The following is a 20,881-nucleotide window of genomic DNA, read 5'->3' on the forward strand; positions in this document are numbered from 1 at the left end:
CCGCAAGGCTCGGTGCTGGGCCTGTATAAGCTCTTTATACTCTATATAAATGATATTTGTATGGTGTCAAAATTGTTACATTTAGTTATATTTGCGGATGACACAAATTTATTTTGTTCAGGGAAAAACATGAAGCAACATTTGGACACAGTTAAAGGGGAATTGGAAACCCTAAAGAAGTGGTTTGATACTAATAAATTGTCATTAAATCTAAGTAAACCAAAAATTATTGTGTTTGGAAATCGAAAAATAAATTTGGAGGTAACACTTATGATTAATGATGTAGAAATTGAAAGAGTGTATGAAAATAAATTATTGGGAGTGATAATAGATCACTATTATCACGCCGGAAGTGGCGGCGCCTAACGGCTGCGGCTCGCTAGCAGTCTGTTCGTCTTTTTTCCTTTTTTTTGTTGTGTGTCGGTGTTGGGATGGTTTTTTTTTTTTTTTGGTTGTGTATGTGTGGGGGGTGGTGGTGTGGGTGGGGGGTGGGGGAAACCTTTCTCTTTTAGGTCTCTTCCTCACGGCGCGGGGTGTGGCTCGGCCGCGGGGCCTTCCATCGCCCGGCGCGGCTCGGCCGCTGGACTTAACAGTGCCCGGTGCGGCTTGGCCACGGGGCTTTCCATCGCCCGGTGCGGCTCGGCCGTGGGGCCTAACATCGCTGGTGCGGCTCGGCCGCTGGACTTAACATCGCCCGGTGCGGCTCGGCCGCTGGACTTAACAGTGCCCGGTGCGGCTTGGCCGCGGGGCCTTCCATCGCCCGGTGCGGCTCGGCCGCGGGGCCTAACATCGCTGGTGTGGCTCGGCCGCTGGACTTAACAGTGCCCGGTGCGGCTCGGCCGCGGGGCCTAACATCGCCCGGCGCGGCTCGGCCGCGGGACTTTTCATCGCTGGTGCGGCTCGGCCGCTGGACTTAACATCGCCCGGTGCGGCTCGGCCGCTGGGCTTAACAGTGCCCGGTGCGGCTCGGCCGCTGGGCTTAACAGTGCCCGGTGCGGCTTGGCTGCGGGGCCTTCCATCGCCCGGTGCGGCTTGGCCGCGGGACCTAACATCGCCCGGCGCGGCTCAGCCGCGGGACTTAGCTGCGCACAGCTCAACCGCGGGGCCTTCCATCGCCCGGCTCGGCCGCGAGACGTTTCAGCGCCCGGTGCGACTCGACCGCAGGGACTCCCATCCCCTTGCGGGGACTGTGTGGGTCGGTCGGGGACGAGCTGTCTGTCCGTGGGCGTGGGGAAGAGAGTGGAAGTTTTGTTGCCTCCATCACAGTGAGGGGGTGTTTGGAGTCACTGTGATGGACGTTTGTGTTGGGGTCATGTGTCTTGTGTTCTTTTTTTTGTGTGACTGCTATGTAGTTTCGTTCGGTACCTTGGTACCGAATGACAAATAAAGCTCTGTTGAACTGTTGAATTCTGTTGGAAACCTCACATATAACATATCAAATCAAAACTGACTAAATCCATTGCAATACTGCACAAAACTAAGGCCATCTTGAATCAAAATTCACTATTTACGTTATATTGCTCACTCATTATTCCATATATTACATACTGTGTGGAAGTACGGAGAAACACCTACAAAACTAGCACTAATTCAATCTTTATATTGCAAAAAAGACCTATAGGAATTGTAAATAAGGCTGCTTATAATGACCCAACCAACCCATTATTTATGAAATCATATGCCCTAAAATTTATGGACCTAGTAGACTTTAAAACTCTACAAATAATGTTTAGAGCAAAAGAAAGAACACGTTCTGACTGTATCCAAGGTTTGTTTTCAGTGAGGGAGAGCAGGTATCCACTTAGGGGTAATTATATATTTGAAAAAATGAGTCTAAGAACAAATGTGAAAAATAGATGTGTGACTGTTAACGGGGTCAATTTATGGAATAGTTGCAACAATAAAAAAGTGTAGTAATATGTGTAAATTGAAGAAAATGTTCAAACATATTATATTTGAAAGTTACAAAATATGTGATCAGCACTGAGAAATGACTGACATGACAGAAATGACATGGCAGTACCGATCCTCACCACCTCCCCGGCCGATCCCAGGCACCGGGCAACCGAAGCTGCCACCGCCATCGTCCACCGCCTCCCCGAGGCCGCCACCGTCGACTTCCGAGGCCAACCTGAGGTTGCCACCGCCGACCTCCGCCGCCTCCCCGGGGCCGCTGCCGCCGAAGTCCAAGTCCTCTTCACCACCGCTGCCGCCGACCTTCCTTACGTCTTTGCTGCCGCCAAACTTCCTGACCTCTTCACCGCCGCCGACGTCCTCCCCGGCCGACCGCCACTTACCCGAGCTCCAGTTCCCCGCGGGCCTTCCCCAACGACCGTGTCGACCTGCGCCGCTCCACCGCCCAGCAGCAGGTCGCAGCCGTCGCTGTACCCGGCCCCAAGGACCAACAACAGGTCGCAGCCCCACCCGGCCCACGGACACCGCGCTGGGACCACAGCCCCCACCAGGCAGAGACCCACAGCACCGCTGGGTCCTACTGCCCACCCCCTACTAAAGGGAACCACAGCAAGTTTTCCACTGGATTGCCCCCTTCTCCCTCTAGCCAGGCGACCCTAACTACTCCCCACATCGGTCCTCATGCCCCCCTCTCCTCACCGTACATCCCCTCCACCTCCCAGGCCCCCACTCCCTCATCTTTACCATGGATGTCCAGTCACTCTACACTTCCATCCCCCACAAGGATGGTCTCGAAGCCCTCCGTTTCTTCCTCGACCGTAGAACCAGCCAATCCCCATCTACTAACACCCTCCTCCGCCTAGCAGAGCTGGTTCTTACCAGTAACAACTTCTCCTTTGACTCCTCCCACTTCCTCCAAACCAGAGGCGTAGCTATGGGCACTCGCATGGGCCCTAGCTACGCCTGCCTCTTTGTCGGGTACGTCGAACAATCCCTGTTCCAGACGTACACTGGCCCCATCCTCAAACTCTACCTCCGCTACATTGACAACTGCATTGGTGCTACCTCTTGTATCCATGCAGAACTCATTGACTTCATACACTTCACTTCCAATTTCCATCCTGCCCTTAGGTATACCTGGACTATCTCCGACATCTCCCTCCCGTTTCTGGACCTCACCATCTCCATCACAGGAGACAGACTAGTGACTGACATCTACTATAAACCCACTGACTCGCACAGCTATCTGGACTACACTTCTTCCCACACTGCAAAAAGTCTATCCCCTACTCCCAATTCCTCCGTCTACGCCGCATCTGCGCCTGGGATGAGGTGTTTCACACTAGAGCATCAGAGATGTCCTCATTCTTCAGGAAACGGGGCTTCCCCTCTTCCATTATAGATGAGGCTCTCACTAGGGTCTCTTCTACATCCCACAGCTCCGCTCTTGCTCCTCCTCCCCCCATTCGTAACAAGGACAGAATCCCCCTCGTTCTCACCTTCCACCCCACCAGCCAGCAGATCCAACATATCATCCGCCAACATTTCCGTCACGTACAACGGGACCCCACCACTGGCCATATCTTCCCATCCCCTCCTCTTTCTGCGTTCCGCAGAGACCGTTCCCTCCGTAACTCCCTGGTCCACTCGTCCCTTCCTACCCAAACCACCCCATCCCCGGGCACTTTCCCCTGCAACCGCAGGAGATGCAACACCTGTCCCTTTACCTCTCCCCTCAACTCCATCCAAGGACCCAAACAGTCTTTCCAGGTGAGACAGAGGTTCACCTGCACCTCCTCCAACCTCATCTATTGCATCCGCTGCTCCAGATGTCAACTTATTTACATCGGCGAAACCAAACGTAGGCTCGGCGATCGCTTCGCTCAACACCTGCGCTCAACCTGCATTAACCAATCTGATCTCCCGGTGGCTGAGCACTTCAACTCCCCCTCCCATTCCCAGTCTGACCTTTCTGTCATGGGCCTCCTCCAGTGCCATAGAGAGGCCCACCGGAAATTGGAGGAACAGCACCTCATATTTCGCCTGGGAAGCTTACAGCCCAGTGGTATGAACATTGACTGCTCCAACTTTAGATAGTTCCTCTGTCCCTCTCTTCCCCTCCCCCTTCCCAGATCTCCCACTGTCTTCCTGTCTCCACCTATATCCTTCCTTTGTCCTGCCCCCCTGACATCAGTCTGAAGAAGGGTCTCGACCCGAAACGTCGCCCATTCCTTCTCTCCTGAGATACTGCCTGACCTGCTGAGTTACTCCAGCATTTTGTGAATAAATACCTTCGATTTGTACCAGTATCTGCAGTTATTTTCTTACACTGACAGAAATGATGGTTCTTGACTGTATTTGTGTTTCTTTCTATGTTTTGTTTATCTGCTTCTGACTTATGATGTTGTGTTTTAAAAATATATATATTTTGTTAAGTATTAAGGGTAGGCACAATAAGCTTTGGCTTCTGCCGACACCTTTATTTTTCGGTCAGAAAATATCATGTGAGATTATATTGTTTTATTTTTGATACAATGATTTTGCACTATTTAACTGTATGGTCAATCTGTTGTATTAGAAACATAGAAACATAGAAAATAGGTGCAGGAGTAGGCCATTCGGCCCTTCGAGCCTGCACCGCCATTCAATATGATCATGGCTGATCATCCAGCTCAGTAACCTGTACCTGCCTTCTCTCCCCTGATCCCTTTAGCCACAAGGGCCACATCTAACTCCCTCTTAAATATAGCCAATGAACTGGCCTCAACTACCTTCTGTGGCAGAGAATTCCACAGACTCACCACTCTCTGTGTGAAGAAATGTTTTCTGATCTCGGTCTGAAAAGACTTCCCCCTTATCCTTAAGCTGTGACCCCTGGTTCTGGACTTCCCCAACATCGGGAACAATCTTCCCGCATCTAGCCTCTCCAACCCCTTAAGAATTTTATATGTTTCAATAAGATCCCCCCTCAGTCTTCTAAATTCCAGTGAGTATAAGCCTAGTCTATCCAGTCTTTCTTCATATGAAAGTCCTGCCATTCCAGGGATCAATCTGGTGAACCTTCTCTGTACTCCCTCTGTCTTTCCTCAGATTAGGAGACCAAAACTGTACACAATACTCCAGGTGCGGTCTCACCAAGGCCCTGTACAACTGCAGCAGAACCTCCCTGCTCCTATACTCAAATCCTCTTGCTATGAATGCCAACATACCATTCGCTTTCTTCACTGCCTGCTGCACCTGCATGCTTGCTTTCAATGACTGGTGCACCATGACACCCAGGTCACGTTGCATCTCCCCTTTTCCTAATCGGTCACCATTCAGGTAATACTCTGCTTTCCTGTTCTTGCCGCCAAAGTGGATAACCTCACATTTATCCACATTATATTGCATCTGCCATGCATTTGCCCACTCGCCTAATCTATCCAAGTCACTCTGCAGCCTCCTAGCATCATCCTCGCAGCTAACACTGCCACCCAGCTTTGTGTCATCCGCAAACTTAGAGATATTGCATTTAATTCCCTCGTCCAAATAATTAATATTGTATTGTATTGACCGGAAAATAAATAAATAAAGAAATAAAGTTTTAAAAAAAAAATAGGATTATGTTAATGTGCGGGGATCGCTGGTCGGCACGGACCCGGTGGGCCGAAGGGCCTGTTCCCGCGCTGTATCTCTAAACTAAACTAAACTAAACTAAACTAAACTCCACATGATTAATTTGAAGATACCTTGGATTATCTAACACTAGCTCCCTTGCAGCTGTCCTTCCTCACACAGATAAGTGTGGTTGCTGCTCCTGTGCCAAATCGGACGTAGCATAATTACCAGGAAATTGCCAAACCATTGGTGTGTTGTGGATGCAATGAGGAGTTCAATGTCAGCACACAGTTGGGAACTAGCCAGGGAGATGTGAACAGCAAGTTCAGAACTTCTGAGTTTTGTGCCGACTTTTCCTCATAACATCCAGTTTAACATTTTTAATCAAAACGCAAAGTGCCAGAGTAACTTAGCACATCAGGCAGCATTTGCGGACGGTAAGGATAAGCACCATTTCGGGTTGGGGCCCTTCTCCAGTCTGAAGAAGGGTCTCAACGTGAAACACCATCTACGCATTCCTTCCACAAATGCTGCCTGCTGAGTTATTCCAGTACCTTGTGTTTCGTTGAAGATTCCAGCATCTGCAGTTCCTTGTGTCTCCATTTACTGGTTTTAATGCTTGTCTTTGTGTTGGAGAAGAGGTTTTAGGGGATAGGCTGTCTGCAGGGATGAGAGGCAATCTAAACAAAGGCAACCCAAAAGAAACATTTGCAGAAATATATTGTTGTTCTAACATCTCCTCGGATCAATATGGCTGCTCCAAACAATGGATTTTTGACAGAATGAGTTTAAGCAGCAGCTTACGTTCCTGTTAATACATGATGCTCATCTCTTAATTATAAAGCAAGCTTTTGCCATTCAGTTGTTTTGGCTTTTTGTTGCTCCTAATTTTCTTTTTTTTCCCCTCTATGTAAACTACCCATGTGCATTGTATTATTTTTTTCCATGTTACAGTCTCTTAACGTTTAATGGCCAAATGATTTATTCTTTCTTGTTAGCAACTTTATAGGAAAAGAAAGTAAATGAAATTGCACAACACTATTAGCCTCTTACAGTTAAGGGAAGTACCATTTTGTATACTCTCCAATAGCACATCATGGCAATTCGTGATCCCCATGAGGAGCATTTCTGAAGTTTCCCTGTTTCCAATCTGCATCTGAAACCCGCCTCCCCACCACTGCCTCTTCTTGATTCCACCTAGCCAAACCATCAGATACTCACCCCCCGAAAAGATCAAACCTTGGTTCCACTGCCCATACACTATAGTGTGTCAAATCCTGCTCACTCATCACCATTACTCTCATCCCTCCCTCAACAACTAACCCCATAACCCGATGCCTCAAATTTAAATCTGCTTCAATTCCTTGACAATCTAACACTTCTACAGATCTCCTTTAAAATTAATTTCTTGAGATTTCTCCTCCCACATTCTAACTTTGCCAGCTGTGACTTCAATGCCTTGGTCTAATATTCCCTTACTGATCTTTACACATTACCATCTTCCTTCTCTCCTACCTCCTCGCACAAGGTCTTGCTATTCCTGCTAATATCGTCTTTGCCCTCGCTGTTTTCATTTCTTGTGCCTTGTTGGAACCTTTGGAATAATATAAAAGCAACTTTAGCGCCTTTGGTTTAGAGATGCACCATGGAAACAACCCATTGGATCTACTGAGTTTACACCGAGTTCATCAATCAACCATTCACACTAGTTCTTTGTTATCTCACTTTCGCATCCACTCCCTACACATTAGGGGCAATATTTTTTTTACAGCTACCTTTAAACTTTAGATTTTAGAGATACACCATGGAAACAGGTCCTTTGGCCAACGTGTCCTTGCCGACCAGCGGTCACCCCATACTTTCCTACACACTCGGATAATTTACAATCTTTACCAAAGCTAATTAACCTACAGACCTGTACGTCTTTGGAGTGTGGGAGAAAACTGGAGCACCCACGGAAAACTCACGTGGTCGCGGGGAGAACTAGGAACTGACAGCACCCATAGTCAAGATCGAATTTGGATCTATGGTGCTGTAATGCGGTAACTCCACTGCTGCACACCTGTGCCACATCTGTGCCACACCTGAATGACCAAAGCCCATAACCTCTTGATTCTGGGTCTCATGACAGGTCTCAATCTCCATATATGATTCTCGCCTCTCATCTGATTTTCAGGTTAGTCAAGGGACATGGGAAGAAAGCAGGAACGGGGTACTGATTTTGGATGATCAGCCATGATCGTATTGGATGGTGGTTTTGGCTCAAAGGGCCAAATAGCCTACTCCTGCACTTATATTCTATGTTTCTATGTTTCTAGTCAAATTTGCTCTCTGAGCCATGTTAACCTCAATGCAAGTCCAATAGGTTGCATACCAGGGACAGACAGATGTGTCAGAGTGGTGAGTGGGGGAGCTCACCAACAGTTTAAGAGGACAAGCAATTCAAACAATTTAATTACATGGTTGCATTAAATGTCACACCAAAAATCAAAATGTGCATTTACAGCCATACAAGGTCCCGGTGAGCCTCACGCAGCAGAAGGTCCTGGCAGGTCGCGGCCATACCCCGAGGGCAGGCCTGGCTCACCCGCCGCGGAACTGGGAGAGGGAAGCCACTGAGCCCGGCCCTGCTCATCCCCGAAGACCAGGAACTGGTGAGGAGGTGGAGGGAGACGGCAACAGACGCTGGACAAAGGGCCGGCAAGAAAACACCATGTGTCTTTCCTTCGGCGCCCTGATGATTGGCTGCTGCCTGGGCATGAAGGCTGAAGATGGCCGAGCGAGGAGATGGACCACGGTTTCCGGGCGACTGGGTGGAGGCGGCAGCTGCAACGGGCCTGCAGTTGGGACTTTGAACCATGCCAAAACCCAGCAACCTTTGCACACTGACTCCGTGGGCTGTTTCTATGGATTATAAATTTATTGTACTTATGTATGGCAATAATCTCCCGATCTGTTTGCAAATAAAATAATTTCATTGTACCTTGGCACACGTGATAATAAACTAACCATTGACCCATTGAACCGATACACTTAAATAATTTTAAATGAAAGCAATGATTTCACTCTATAGCCAGACAGCTAGATGGTTTGCCTGATATCAGAGAATGGTTGGTATACAAGAGTTCACCATTTGGCCTTTTGAGTCCATTGCTATTCCTACATCAATCCACCCCCCCCCCCCCCCCCCCCCCCATAGCCCTGAAAACTATTGTATTATCCAGCTGCCTTCTGAATGCTACAATTGATTCTGCCTTATCCACTCTCCCTGGCTGGGTAGTCCAGATATGGATCACTCACTGTGCAAACAGAAATCCTCGTTACTTTTGGTATTTTTGTCTCTCTCCTTCATTCTGCTGATGAGAGAACAGCTTTTCTCTCTCTGTCTGTCTATGCCATCAAGATATTAAATATGTTCATCACCTCTTGCAACCTTGCTTTTCATAACATTAGTGAATGCAAAGAATTATCTCACTCTCGCAAACCAGGTGTCTTACCTTCGGCGCCCTGCAGATTGGCTGCCCCCTGGGCATGAAGGCTGAAGATGGCCGAGCGAGGAGATGAACCACGGTTTCCGGGCGACCGAGTGGAGGTGGCAACATGATGAGGCCCTAATGACAGAAGACATGCTCTGCTTCCTTAGTGTTACTTAGAAGAACATCCTCTAATTAACATTTGCTATGAAATCATAAACTGTTTAGTTTAGTTTTGAGATACAGCGCAGAAACAGGCCGAGTCCATGCTGACCAGCGATCCCTGTACACTAGCACTATCCTACACACTAGGAGAGCCAATTACCCTGCAAACCTGTGCATCTTTGGAGTGTTGGAAAACCCACGCAGTCGCAGGGAGAACGTACAAACAACGTAGACAGCACCCTTAGTCAGGATTGGACCAGGGTTTCTGGCACTGTAAGGCTGCAACTCTACCGCTGTGCTACCTGAATAAAGGCCTACCTCTGTAATTGGCATCACAATTTGTGACACTCTGTTGATGAGGATTCATATTTTCTAAAGCACTCAGTTCATATTTTCTTTGGCTGCAATTCAATGGGCTGATTTTGCTGTTTGTTCAATTGTTTGTTCAATTTATATCCAACTCACGTACAAATGCTTCTTTTTGCATAATACTCAATGGGGAAAGTAGCTTTCCATCTGTCCTGGCCAGGTCAATGTCATCGGCTTTGGCCCAGATAGTGAACATCTCACTGCCCGGGATTGCCCCCAGCAACTCACTGTGAACATGTGCTGTACATCCCCATCAATTGGTGCAAGGTATGGACTCAGAGCGATAGTACTGCCTTGCCTCCCACATCAAGTTCATTGCTTACATGTAGAAATCTTTCATCAGACTCTCAATCTTCTATAGAACATAAAAACATTCTGTTAGATTATAAAAACAGGGATGAAATGCTGAGGCTTTATAAGGCTCTGTTCAGACCGCTTTTGGAGTATTGTGAGCAGTTTCGGGCCCCATATCTGAGGAAGGATGTGCTGGTGCTGGAGAGGGTCCAGAAGAGGATTACGAGAATGACCCTAGGAATGAGTGGGTTAACATATGATGAGTGTTTGAAGACACTGGGCCAGTACTCGCTGGAGCTTAGAAGGGTGAGGGGGGGTGGAATCTCATTGAAACTTACCGAATACTGAAAGGCCAGGATGGAATAAATGTGGAGATAATGTTTTCACTCGAGGAAGAATCTAGGACCAGAGACCATAGCCTCAGAATAAAAGGATGTACCTCGAGAAAGGAGATGAGGCAGAATTTCTTTAGTCAGAGGGTGGTGTATCTGTGGAATTCATTGCCACAGAAGGCTGTGGACGTCAAGTCAATGGATATTTTTAAGGCGGAGATTTGTAGATTCTTGATTAGTATGGGTGTCAGGCATTATGGGGAGAAGGCAGGAGAATGGGGTTGAAAGGGAAAAATAGATCAGCCTTGATTGAATGGCGGAGTAGTCTTGTTGGGCCGAATGGGCTCCCTACGGTATACTCTCACTGCAAGTCATCAGGGAGTTAAGTGCCAACTATCCCTCTGAGTCACATCACTGCATGATGGAAATATGCAGGGTTAAAAATTAATATTAAAGGTTTGCCAGGGGACAAAGTGCAGCGTGTTTTTATTGGAATTGGAGACTGTGACATTGCAAACAATGAACAGCAACCCACTCCTAGTTCTTTACCAGAAGAAAAAAATCTTCAACACACGAAAGCAACAATAACTCGTGGTACAGTGGTGTAGCTGGTAGAGCCTCTGCCTCACATCACCAGAGACCCGGATTCGACCCTGAACCCGGGTGCTGTCTGTGAGGAGTTTGCACGTTCTCCTCCTGGGATATTTTCTGAAATTGCAGTTTATTTTTCTTTCTTATTCTTGCCAATAAACCTCTCCGAATATGGAAATTATGTCATATTAGTGGAAGGTCAAGGATGATGGTGCTACAAATCAACTTTTGTTTGGTATTTTTAAATAAAGCAAGCACTGCTGGTATTTGTCTGACCCTGGTTGTTTCTTATTTTGAACGGGCAGGTCAACTGGCCAGGAAGAGTCTGAATAACAAGTATTGTGGAGCTGCTGCCTCAAGGTCATTGTCGTTAATGGAGCTGAATGGACGCCAGGTCCCTGCAACTGATTAACTATCGGCAACAGAGTTACAGCAATCAGCATTACAGTTGGCTGCACTTACTAGATGGAAGGAAGAAATCAAATTGTTAGCCAAATAACATTCACGGAAAGTTTAAAACAGGTGTTCAATTTTTTCATTTTATTTCTCCAAGTTCTTCCTTGTGTCTCCTTGACCTTGGCTGCGATTTCAAACTTGCCATTAACCTGTGAACTTTGCTCAGTGGTCATGGCACGTGAATAAACATGAGCAATTGTGTTGAACGAAGTTTCCAGCCCCAGCCAATCAGCTGCTCACCTTACAACTTGCCTTTCAATGGAAATTAAAATGTGCTGGTATTTAACAGAATATCAATTAACTTTTGCTGTTTTGAACTGTTGCCTACGATTTGGTAGGAATAATGAAATTATAGGGAAGATAGTGTAAGAGAGGACGGAGTGGTTTTGGGACAATTAAAGATATATACTGTATATCCTACCATTAATTTTATGCCTCAGATATCAGTGGAATTTTGCTTTGTTCTAATTACACAGTTGAGTTTGAATGATTTTGTATAACTTATTTTTATATTTTATAGACCAAGTGGACCCGTTGAGCCCATGCCTCGTTGGGTTCCCATCATGACATGGGAAAATCGCCTTTGTTCTTTAAAATAAATGGCATTTTTTTCTTTAAAATAAATATTATCTAGAATGTTTTTGCTTTTTATGGGTAAAATCCTAACTTAGAAATCCTCGAGACTGTGCCCTCATTCAGCAGCAGCGTATGCTCAACTGCGACGGCAGTTGCTTTGAGTGGGAAGAAACCGCTACCCCCACGTGGGACCCGGACCAATCGGGTGTCGAGCGGGAGGTCAGAACCAATCATTCGACCCGACATGGGGACGCGGGCCAATCGGGCATCGAGCGGGAGGTCGTAGTCAATCAATGGACCCCATGTGGGGGTGAGCGGCTGGAGCATATCAGGAGTTGCTGGTGACCAATCAGAGCACGGAGCGTCGGCGCTCCCCCCATGTGGGATCCGGACCAATCGGGCGTCAAGCAGGAGTTCATAGCCAATCAATGGACCCCACATGGTGGTGAGCAGCAGGACCAAATCAGGACCAAGTGGGACCCGGATAGATGAGATATATTCTGCATTTTTCTGGTATCATCACACATACTGTTCCCCCAAAACACTGATTACACTGCGAGAGGCATAGCAAACGGTGGGTTTTGCTTACTAAAATGGCAGACGTTCCGCTCCTTTGCGAACTACACTTCAGTATTGGCGATTTCGGAGTGATTCATCTTGCTCCTCTAGTATCTTTTGTTTACACCAAAGATAGACACAAAATGCTGGTGTAACTCAGCGGGACAAACAGCATTTCTGGATAGAAAGAATGGGTAACGTTTTGGTCAAGTCTGACGAAGGGTCTCGACCCGAAAAGTCACCCATTCCTTCTATCCAGAGATGCCACCTGTCCCGCTGAGATACTGTGTCTATCTTTATATTTTATATAATTTGTATGCATTACTGTGAAAGTTGGCATATCTGGACCTTGCCTTGGTAAAACAATGCCACCTTTGTGAATGCTAAATGAACTGTGACTTCCAAACTTTATAAAATAGGGGCACCTTGTGGTTGTAGAGAGACTTCACTATTTGCTCAAGATTGCTGTATCCAGTAAATTTCGGTTTCCACTGAACGCATCTTTAGTCTTTAGATTTTAGAGATACTGTGCGGAAACAGGCCCTTCAGCCCACTGACTCCGTGCCAACCACCGATCACCCTATACACTAGCACCATCCTACACACTAGGGACAATTTCCAATTTTACAAAAGCCAATTAACCTACAAACCTGTACGTCTTTGGAATATGGGAGGAAACCAGAGCACCCAGAGAAAACCCACACAGTCATGGGGAGAACATACAGTACCATAGACAGCACCCATCATCAAGATCGAACCCAGGTCTCTGTTGCCGTAAAGCAGTACCTCTACCACTGTGCCACCGTGCTGCCATGCTGTGTGTTTGTGTGTTTGAGGTGGGGGAAGGGAAGAGAGTCTGAGTTCCATTTAATTGTGTGCAAATTTTGCTTCTCTCATTTTGCATTTTGTGGAGTCAGTCCTCTAATGACTGTTTCTCAAGTTGCAAAGATTCGGCAGAGGCAGCTTCCATTGCAGTTCGGTGTTCTTAATGCCTGCATTGAGTACCCTGCACAGTCAGCTAAACACCAAAATATGCTGCTAAAGGACACAAAGTACTGGAGTAACTCAACGGGTCGGGTAGCATCTCTGGAGAACATGGATAGGTGACGTTTTGAGTGGAGACCCTTCTTCAGACTGATTATAGGGGAGGGGGGAAGGGGGAAGGGGGAAGGGGGAGGAAAGCTGGAAAAGGCTCACAAAACTCCCTTTGGAGAGAGGACCTCTACAAAGTAGGCACACCTTGTGTTTTCAGGTCTAAAGAGAATCAAATCAATTATTTTCAGATCATTTTTGCACTAGTTTCCTTCCTATTAATTCAGCTGGCAATTGGAAACCTTTACTGAATAATAATAATTATTCATTTTTCTAAATCATATCGTTTTATTCTTAGCACAATTAGGATGTTCATTACATCAGGGACTTTTTCAAAAAAGTGGATGTGGTGAATTACCAGCTGGATTGGGCAAGGGCAGCTCCTTTCTGTGGTCTCACTATAAGTATCTATAGTTAATTGCTCCTATCACACAATAACAGATGATTCAACTCAGTCTGAAGAAGCATTCCGATCCGAAACCTCACCTATCCATGTTCTCCAGAAATGCTGCCTGACCCTTTGAGTTACCCCAGCACTTTGTGTCCTTTTGGTACAACATCCAAGCTAGATTATGAATGACATTATGCTGATACTGTGCAGTTTAATTATAGTGCACATGCTTTCCTTCATATCTTGCGAAGGAAGGCATGTCAAATAATTCAAGGACAACCGATTAGCTCAGTGCTTATATTGCCACGAGGCAGCAAATCATTCCTGAAATACATTGGCGTACCATCGTGCCAGTTGTTTTCAAGGTCTCCAGGTCAACAAAACGCCATGGTCCATATTTAAGAAAAGAGGAAAGATAAACAAATAATTATTGCAGACCCTCAGGTCCCTCTATAATGGTGATGAAAATTGTCCGTAATCTGAAGTTTCTATAAATTCAGGATCGCTGTGGGCTGAGATCGCAAAAGTTGCACTGGTAGGTTATTTAGCTGCAGATAAGTAGGGATCTTACTTATTTTTTAGATCTTGATTGGATCTGAATTAAATTAGTTAATTATTACAGATCTGTCCAACAGATTAAAAATATGTTGGAACACAGAGTGCCTGACCAGAGTTTCAGACCTATATTTCTTGTTTCCTGTTCACATTAAGTCATGAATCCCATGACTTGTTTTCAATACTATCCATATGAGATGAACATGCTGGGTTCACTATAGTCTTCTAAGTTCCAAAATCGAGGTCCTCCTTTGCTGATGCTCTAAGGGTGTGGCAGCCTGTGTTATCAATCCTTCTTCCATTGTGTTCTCCTGAAATTTCAAAATGATCAGGACCCACATATCTCAATCGATCCAATTGAAAAAGCAAAATGACTGGGAAAAGGAGTCTGAAGGGTCCCACCAAAACATTGTCGGTCCATTCCCTCCCTAGATGCTGCCCAGCGCACTGAGTCCTCCAGGTTTACATCCACTGATGAAAATGCTCTGCCAACTTGCCAGAATGGTTTCTCATCTTCCTCCTCAACTCAGGATAGCTTACAGGTTTTAGTAAATACCTTCATGTCTCTTTTATAATAGAGAGTCCAGAACTGTATGCAAGGTTCAATACTGGTTTAACATCACATCCACACTCTTCAATTCTATCTGCAAGAGTTAAATCTAATTGTGTAGGAAAGAATTGCAGTTGCTGGTTTAAATTGAAGGTCGACACAAAATGCTGAATTAACTTAACGGGACAGGCAGCATCTCTGGTGAGAAGGAATGGGTGACGTTTCGGGTCGAGACTTCTTCAGACTGAATCTAGTCCAGAGTTAAATCTAATTACCCGGTTGCCTTTGAATGACCTCCCTAAGGTGTGCAACCGCTTTTACGGTTGGTGGACATGTACTCTCAAATTCCTTTATTCCATTATTTTAGACTTGCACTTCCCAGAAATCTGTCCTGCCTCCTGTCCTACCGAAACGTATTCCCATAATTATGTTAGTGATTCCAAAGTCTAAATGCTTAACTTCAATTGGGAACAGCAGTGGTCCCAGTACTGATGAAACACCACAGCTCATCTTCTCTCACTACAAGCAGCAGCATCACTCCCACTATCTGACTTCTGCCTTTAATGTATCTGGAAATCTATTCTGCTACTTGTCCTCTGACTCCTCATTCTCTGATCATATTCATTAATCTGTCATGTGTAACGTTCCCGAAAATCTTTTTAGAAATCTAAAATGGATGGCAGCCAGACATTAGCATTATCCACTGTCTCAGTTACCTTTTCAAAGACACCAATGTTTGTCAAGCAGGATTTTCCCTCTGAAATCTTCAGTGATGTACCTGTCTGGACATTCAACTATTGTCTTTGCTTTAGAGGTGACTTCTGCCACCAGGTTTAGGCTGCCTTGTGTAACTTCACTTTCAAATATACTCTAAACATTAGCTATTGCCTCTGGCACGACACCTTTTTCCAGTGAATTATTAATCTTGCATTGCCTCTACATTGCATGTAGAGTACATGCCTCTATCATATCATCATGAGATGATTTGAAAAATATAGAAACGTAATCCATCTGGATCGGAGGTTTTATCCCCTTAGTTTATTTAATTAATTTAATGTGCCAACTTTCACTATTTTACATGCATTTGTCTTACTGCTCATCTCAGCAACCAATACCATGTTCATTTATTCTATCTCTGTGGTAAACACATAAGCGAACTGATGGCTTAATATTCCTGCCACCTTCCTGTTGGAACCTCTGATATTGTTCATGTATTTCTTAACGGCCTAATTCCCATTGATCCCATTTTTTGATCTTCTGTGTATGACGGTTTAAAGTTCCTTTGCATTTATATTACCATTGACCTGTCGTGGACAAACCAAGCTCTCGATTCCACTCCCTCTCCCTTGACATCAGACTGAAGAAGGGTCTCGACCCGAAACGTCACCCATTCCTTCTCTCCAGACCTGCTGCCTGACCTGTTGAGTTACTCCAGCATTTTGTATCCACCTTTCCTTTTATCTGGTTCCTGCTACACAACTTGAGTGTGTTTACTGGTCTTGTGTGCTGTACTTTCCCAACAGCTGAATGCTTTGTACTTCAAGACAATTCTTAATTGCATTATCAGGGGATGAAAGTGGCAGTTTGTTGTCAGTTGGAGGAAGTCTCATCTGAAACTTCTTGTTTCAAAATGATTCATTAACCTTTGTTGACAATTTCCGTTCACCAGTAGCAGCCCACACCGCACCAATTGAGGAAGGATATTCTTGCTATGGAGGGCGTGCAGCGTAGGTTCACTAGGTTAATTCCCGGAATGGCGGGACTGTCGTATGTTGAAAGGCTGGAGCGATTGGGCTTGTATACACTGGAATTTAGAAGGGTGAAACATATAAGATAATTAGGGGATTGGACACATTAGAGGCAGGAAACATGTTCCCAATGTTGGGGGAGTCCAGAACAAGGGGCCACAGTTTAAGAATAAGGGGTAGGCTATTTAGAACGGAGATGAGGAAGAACTTTTTCAGTCAGAGAGTGGTGAAGGTGTGGAATTCTCTGCCTCAGAAGGCAGTGGAGGCCAGTTCGTTGGATGCTTTCAAGAGAGAGCTGGATAGAGCTCTTAAGGATAGCGGAGTGAGGGGGTATGGGGAGAAGGCAGGAACGGGGTACTGATTGAGAGTGATCAGCCATGATCGCATTGAATGGCGGTGCTGGCTCCAAGGGCTGAATGGCCTACTCCTGCACCTATTGTCTATTTATTCACAAAATGCTGGAGTAACTCAGCAGGTCAGGCAGCATCTCGGGAGAGAAGGAATGGGTGACGTTTCGGGTCGAGACCCTTCTTCAGACTGATGTCGGGGGTGGGACAAAGGAAGGATATAGGTGGAGACAGGAAGATAGAGGGAGATCTGGGAAGGAGGAGGGGAAGGGAGGGACAGAGGAGCTATCTGAAGTTGGAGAAGTCGACGTTCATACCACCGGGCCGCAAACTGCCCAGGCGAAATATGAGGTGCTGCTCCTCCAATTTCCGGCGGGCCTCACTATGGCACTGGAGGAGGCCTATTGTCTATTGTCTATTGTCTATTGTCTAATGTACAGTTCCTGCTGCTCGTCAATCAAACATTATATATGGACAAATATAATAATGTAGCTTATTTTAAGATTCTGCTTTGGGTGTCCCCAAGATCATTTACAGACAAACTCTATAGATATTTGCCAACGATATTTGATGATTTCATCCACACATCGTAGAGAAGAATCGGCTCTGTGGCAGGCGACAGTGGCACCGCGGTAGAGTTGCTGCCTTCCAGCTCCAGAGTACTGGGTTTAATCCTGACTACGGTTGCTGACTGTATGGATTTCACACGTTCTCCCTGTGACCATGTGGGGTTTTTCCAGGGTGCTCTGGTTTCCTCCCACATTCCAAAGTCGAGCTAGTTTAGAGGTTAATTGGGTTCTATAAACTGTTTTTGGAGTGTAATATTGAACTAGTGTGCAGGTTGATTGTTGGGCGGTGCAAACTCGGTGGGCCGGAGGGCCTGTTTCCATGCTGTAAACCAAATTAAACTAAACCTTCCCAGGGTAAAACAAAGCCCATACAGTTGTTTGCAGAGCAACAAGAGTAATCAGTGGAGCTTCGAGGTTGTCGACTTGGCAAGGGAATTGTCCTCAACTCCTTCCTCCTCCCAGATACTCTTTCTCGCTGCTGGCCATCACTTTCCCTGATGACATCTCAATTGTTCATCACAGGTGGATATCTTCTGCTGTTCCTGCACGGGCCAGGTGACATGATAGAACCTTGCCATGATTGTTGAGCTCTGGTTTAGGGAATAGCTAAGTGCCTGACTAGCCAGCCCCATAAAATCCTAGAAAAGGAGATACAAGCAACTGTAGATGCTGGCATACAAACACGATGCAAAGTGCTGGAGTAACTCAGCAGGTCAGGCAACATCTGTGGAGAAGGACACAAAATGCTGGAGTAACTCAGCGGGACAGGCAGCAACTATGGAGAGAAGGAGTGGGTGACAATTCAGATCGAAACCCTTCTTCAGAGGTCTCGACCCGAATTGTGACCCATTCCCCCTCTCCAGAGATGCTGCTTGTCCCGCTAAGTTACTCCAGCATTTTGTGTCTATCATCAGTGTAAACCAGTATCCTACACAACATCTGTGGAGAACATGGATGGGTGATATATCAGGTCAGGATGAAGAGAGGATATTCTTCAGGGATGCTGTCTGGCCAGTCCATAAGAGCTTTGTTGTTTTCAGTTCTGTGAGATTTGCAGTCAAGTATCAGTGGTTCGATGGTACCTTATTGACACATGTACAGTGAAATTATCTTGTTGCATACAGTTCAGTGACAATCCTGCTATACATTAGGCACAATCAAGAGTCAAGAGTCTAGATTGTTTTATTGTCATATGTCCCAAAGAGAACAACAAAATTCGTACCTGCAGCAGCACAACATAATATGTAAACATAGTACACTGTAAACAATATAATAAACAAGAGATAAAAAGTTTAGTGTGTGTATATGTACACATACTCACAAATACACATATATAAATAGATCACATATACATAGATCATATATGTATCATATATGTATCAAACAAACAAAAAAATATATATATGGACCTCCAGTCGCACATGGAACATCACGACAGCATGTGGTTCAAGACCCTGGAGCACAGGTGCCAACGCTGCAATATGGTCAAAGACAGCAGCCACGGACAGACTCCCCAGAACAACGACCAGAGACCACCTCACCTGTGGAACCTGTGGAAGGATCTGCCTGTCACGGACAGGCTTAGTCAGTCACACAAGGAAATGTAACCACAGATGAAAAATCCCCCTCTCCAAGCAGGACAATGCCAAGCCACACCATCATCTCCCACATGGACGGATGCCAGAGAGATATATATATATCTATATACTAAAACTCTTGGGTTTGTTTGTTTGTTTGTTCCTGAACTACGGCCAAAACGGTACATGATAGCGCAACAATTTTAGGCCCACCTTACTCACCGTCATCCCTTTGGTGCTAATGGAAGTTTAATTGAAATCGGTATTATACCTTTAAAGTTATTCACATTTTATAAATCTATCTGGGGGAGGGACGGAGGGACGGAGGAGGGGGGATAAGGGGGGTTGAGGGGGATGGAGTGAGGGGGAGGGGAAGGGGAAGAGGGGGAATGGAGCGGAGAGATGGAAGTGAGGGGGGGATAGGGAGAGGGAAGGAGGGAGGAGAGGGAGGGGGAGGGGGTAGGGGAGGAGGAGAGGGTGCTGCACCAATGCAGGAGAGGTTTGGGTCCAACGGGTCCACTTGGTCTAGTATATATAAATATGAATAAATAACTAAATACATGTGTGTGTGTATATTTTTATATATAGTGTAGGAAAATAACTGCAGATCGAAGGTATCACAAAATGCTGGAGTAACTCAGCAGGTCAGGCAGCATCTCAGGAGAGAAGGAATGGGTGACATTTCGGGTCGAGACCTTTCTTCAGACTGATGTCAGGGGGGCGGGACAATGAAAGGATATAGGTGGAGACAGGAAGACAGTGGGAGAACTGGGAAGGGGGAGGGGAAGAGAGGGACAGAGGAACTATCTAAAGTTGGAGGTCAATGTTCATACCACTGGGCTGCAAGCTGCCCAAGCGAAATATGAGGTGCTGTTCTTCCAATTTCCGGTGGGCCTCACTATGGCACTGGAGGAGGCCCATGACAGATAGGTCAGACTAAAGTGCTTAGCCAACAGGAGATCAGGTTGGTTAAGGCAGACTGAGCGAAGGTGTTAAGCGAAACGATCGCCGACCCTACGTTTGGTGTCACCGATGTAGAGAAGTTGACATCTAGAGCAGCAGATACAATAGATGAGGTTGGAGGAGGTGCAGGTGAACCTCTGTCTCACCTGGAAAGGCTGTCTCACCTGGAAAGTGCCCGGGGAGGGGGTGGTTTGGGTAGGAAGGGACGAATGGACCACGGAGTTACAGAGGGAACGGTCTCTGCGGAACACAGAAAGGGGAGGAGATGGGAAGATGTGGCCAGTAGTGGGATCCCGTTGAAGGTGACGGAAATGTTGGAGGATGATTTGTTGGATACGCTGGCTGTTGGGGTGGAAGGTGAGGACGAGGGGGATTCTGTCCTTGTTACGAATGGGGGGAGGGTGAGCAAGAGCGGAGCTGCGGGATGTAGAAGAGACCCTAGTGAGAGCCTCATCTATAATGGAAGAGGGGAAGCCCCGTTTCCTGAAGAATAAGGACATCTCTGATGCCCTAGTGTGAAACACCTCATCCCGGGCGAATTGGGAGTAGGGGATAGACTTTTTGCAGGAGTCGGAAGGAATGTACTCCAGATAGCTGTGCGAGTCAGTGGCTTTGTAGTAGATCTTTATTCACAAAAGGCTGAAGTAACTCAGCAGGCCAGGCAGCATCTTGGGAGAGAAGGAATGGGTGACGTTTCGGGTCGAGACCCTTCTTCAGACTGAAGAAGTCAGTCTGAAGAAGGGTCTCGACCCGAAACGTCACCC

Source organism: Rhinoraja longicauda, chromosome 12, assembly GCF_053455715.1.
Source record: "Rhinoraja longicauda isolate Sanriku21f chromosome 12, sRhiLon1.1, whole genome shotgun sequence".
NCBI lineage: Eukaryota > Metazoa > Chordata > Chondrichthyes > Rajiformes > Arhynchobatidae > Rhinoraja > Rhinoraja longicauda.